At 34.1% G+C, this 4,388-nt stretch overlaps 1 non-coding gene across 1 annotated transcript; it reads left to right on the forward strand.

Annotated features, from left to right (window-relative positions):
* The first annotated feature begins 536 nt into the window (after positions 1–536).
* Positions 537–643, forward strand: LOC114087241 (U6 spliceosomal RNA). Its single transcript, XR_003581776.1, has one exon. It is a non-coding gene; the product is annotated as a U6 spliceosomal RNA (small nuclear RNA).
* The last annotated feature ends 3,745 nt before the right edge of the window (positions 644–4,388 follow it).

The raw sequence follows: 4,388 nt of genomic DNA on the forward strand, positions 1-4,388 counted from the left end.
GAGTTGAAAATTTTAAAATGGGAATAATTAAATTAGTGAATGGTCAAGACAAGAATTTCACATGTGATCAGAATTAATGCAGATTGTCATCCTAGAGATTTGCCCAAGAATTAATTTCATTGTTGAAGAAGCCAAGAGGATCATACAGTTCAAGAAGCACAAGTTTATTCACTTCATTAACAAGGGATTTCATATCAGAGATGGATGTATGAGATGAAACATCATTTAGGGGAAGACCTTGGAAGTAAGAAAATACTTACTGTAAGAAAGAAACTACTATAAAGGAAGACCTCCTATACACATGAATCACTGGATCCAGGAAAATCATTTATCTGGCTCAAAAGCATGAAAGGAAATCAACCAGATCACCTTCATTTTCTAGAAAAAAAATCATCAACTGTGTGAATGGAAGTCCTTCTGGATCAGAAGACCTCCTACTGTCAGATTAAAAAGACGTTATCAAATCCATGCAAGAATATCCAGGACCAAGAGGCAATTTATCAGATTAGGAAAGTTCTTTAATCAAGAAAACACATGTGCTGGCTTCGGCAGCACATATACTAAAATTGGAACAATACAGAGAAGATTAGCATGGCCCCTGAGCAAGTATGACACGCAAATTCATGAAGCATTCCATATTTTTTGTGCTGTGAATGGATAATTATGAATGTAATGCATTCCACTATTGTCATGTATGTAAGAAATAAATAAATAAGTAATAATAAAAAAGAAAACACAGATATGTAGAAGAAAACACATGCTTCAAGAGACAGTGGACCTTCTTACAGCAGGGAAAGTATTATTTCCAGTAATAATTTGCAGTTTGGGAAATAACTACTCTTTATCAATACCTACAACCTCTAAACCCACATCTATGACTATGAGGAATGGGGACTGAACAGGGTGGGTTTTGAATAGTGTGCTCCATATCAGAACTGGATCCACCCAACAGTCAGAAAAAAGCAGTATGAACCCTTTAGGGCAGGACCAGGTTGTGTCATTAACATTGGCTTTGTCCCTGGTACCTACAATTATGCCAGTACTTAGTAGAACCTTAATAAATATTTATTGAATGAATTAATAAATGCACAGGGGCAACTCTGGAAAGCATGTTAAACTCAGCCAGCACTTCCAAAAGATAAAGGTTATGGTGGGATAATTGGATAGAATCAACAGTCAGAGGAATAAAAGCTCATACCATGCACAAACCACAAGGAACTGAAAAATGAGACAAAGCTTACATTCCTTGAGAAATTTCTCATACACTGTACATATAAGGAAAATCCATAGATAACTTTTCTGGTCATAGCCAACATAGGCTGGAAGAATTTCAGAACAGCAATTCCCAACATTGCCAAGTTGGCCCCAAACAGGAAATAAATTCCAAGTTTGAGCCACGTGAGCTACATAAACTTCTACCCTATTTAGTGGTGATTCCTAAATTTGTTTTTTATTGAAAGATATGAAGAAACATACAGGTTTAAATAATGTACTTCGATACAACAATATGGAAGCAGGCTGAGCAATACTTTGGGAAATTTTTGCTTTAGAGTCAGTCTCATGATTTCTCATTCATGTGATGGGGTTAAAGGTGTATTATGAGGACCCTTTAAAAAACTTTGCCCTCCATTATCTGCCATATCATCTGAAAGCTCATCACTAAGCAATAGTGATGTGCAATAAGCATTGGATTTGTCTTCAAACATACATAATTCCAAGTCACAGATCTGCCAGCAACTTGTTTGACCTTAGATGAATTCCTTACCTCTTTAAACCTTAATTCAGAATATTTGAGAACAATTCCTATTTAGTAGAGTGATCATGAAGTTTAAGAGAGATAACATTTGAAGTCTCTGAGTCATGATAGTTGTTCAACACATACTGTTATTGTTATGAATTAATTCCTTGAGACATGATGACAGCTTGGTCCACAAAGGCCTCTATGAAAAGGTTTGAGAGGTCAATGTGTAAGCCTCGGTTAGGACCATAGCCAGAATTAATCCTCAATAGCTAGGAAAAAGATGCATCATCAAACCAGGAATGGAAACCAAGAGCCAGACAAGACATTCCTATGGCTGACTCTGTTTTTCCCTTGTTAATTTCTTTCACTTTTTAGAGCCAGCCCCTTCTCTATGTGAATTTGCTTCTTTCTAAGCAACAAAGAATTACATGAGTTACAGGAGAAGCCACTGCCTAAGGCTCTCATACTGCCCTTCCTTCTGCTTAGTATGTTCCTAGGAAAATGTGACTCCTATTTTGGCTTCAATCTCTGGGACTGCTATTCTAGCTCATCGGGATCTTTTAAATGTGAGAGGACCTTCTAGACAGGACCTCCTGGGACAGGGTTTCCTCTTCCTCGGGACATTTCGTCCTGTAAACCGTGGCTGGATAAGGGACACTCATCCTTTTGTTTCAATTTTAGTATTTACAAAACCTAATCAAAACTTATCAATCTAATGGAACTCAAGTACATAAGTCTTTGTTAATAAAGTGAATAAATAAAAATAAGGTTGTTATATGCTTCCATTGAAAGAATCACAGGAAAAATCTGTTTTGCTCTTTATTTCTCTAATACAAAAATATTGTCAAAACTTCCTTTTCTGTGAAAGAGATATGAATGCTATAAACCACCTTGGGAGTCATGCCAGTTCTCTAAATCTGTAAACATGCTCCGAGAGCACATTTCCCAATAATACTATTCTATAGCAAGATCATAATTGATAGGACTCCTGAAAGTGTTGGTCAATGTTTCTGCATTTGTACGTGATGTGGATTGCTTATGTGTGCCATAAAATGCTACCCCAGGAATCTTCTACTAATAATTAAGAATAAGGAGTCAAATGCTACCAAAAAAAAATGACTTTTCTTATATACTTTATATCAGAAAAAAATTTCTGCAATAAAAAAGTATGAATTTTCATGCATGAACCCCTGCCCAAAGAGTTTTGATGCTGTTTTAAGAACTGTTTGAAATATACTCTAACTCTTAAAACTAAAGAGAAGGTGAAATTTTACCTTATGTGTTAATGCAATGCATCTTAAATGTAATTTATAGCCTTCTGTTATGTAAAAAAATGTAAAATAGCGTAATCTTAAAGTGAAAATATTTTGGGTGACTATTAGAGGATGGTATTTGAGGAAGTATGTATAAATAGCATCACAGATAAGTCATATCTTTTTAGAATGTTTGAATATATAAGTGACATTTACAAAATTCCATAAGAGTAATATACAAAAAAAAATAGTCTACCCTTTAATTGCACTTAAGAAATATTGTATATGAAGGTTATTTGAAAAAGTCAAACCTGTAGGAAGTCTTCAGTTGCTAGTTTCATTCCTGCATTTGCACTTTCATAATGCATTGTGCACAATGGAAAAATATGAATACATTTATTTATATCTGTATGAATCTTCATTTTAATAGTTTTTATATTTGATTATTATTTTCACCTGAAATTATTATAATAAGAATGGTTGTGATGAATTGAGACTGAATGTTAAAAATGACCATATGGTTTTCTATATTCCATTTTATGATGGTATTGAATACCTGTTCATTATTTAATTATAGATAGACCAGGAATAATGGTGTATCATTTTATTGTGTGCTTTTGAACTTATATTTGTTTGATTTCAGATATGATCTTTTCTACAAAGCTATTCTTTGAGCAGGTGTTCATTTCAGAGGGCTTCATTGTGGGTGGCTTTTTCTTTTCTTTTTTTTTTTTTTTGCATAAAATTAAACTACTAAAGCAATAGACTAAAAATATTTGGCTTTAACATCCTAACTATTTTAATTATATCTTTTAAATAAGTTTAAATGCAGTTAACTCACATTTTACCAAAACAAATTTTTCAAGAATAGACATAAACCAAAATTCCAAAAATCCCCACACCAATTGCTGTTGGAAATTAAAAGCCTCCCAGAGGGGGAGAAAAATACCTACATCTGAAGAAAGGGAAAAATAGTCATTTCTTGTTATATGGTGAGGGTAACTATTTCTTTTAACTGTAATGTCTAACTAGTCTCCTTCTGTGGTTTGTTTACTAACATTGATTTTTTTTTAAATTTATATTTAAAGGACCTTTAAGGGGCTTCTTTGTTTTAGTCTTTGAGTCCCAATGCCATATTCATGTAGCCTGACTAGAGTATCTTGAACCATGTTATAATGATGTCTTCAAACCTTCACAGTGAAGTTAGAAACTCGGGATGTGTGCTTAATCCTTGTTGGCCTTCTTAATCCATTTTCTCTCCTGTGTGTACTTCCAGAGCCTGCAAATCCCTTGACTAATCCATACATTAGACTGCCTATAAATACAAAACTTGGGTCTCAGAGAAGTCTGATTAGCCCAGAAGGTAATTGGGTATTTGCCTATTGACCTGAGAC

Source organism: Marmota flaviventris, chromosome 12, assembly GCF_047511675.1.
Source record: "Marmota flaviventris isolate mMarFla1 chromosome 12, mMarFla1.hap1, whole genome shotgun sequence".
Classification (NCBI taxonomy): Eukaryota; Metazoa; Chordata; class Mammalia; order Rodentia; family Sciuridae; genus Marmota; species Marmota flaviventris.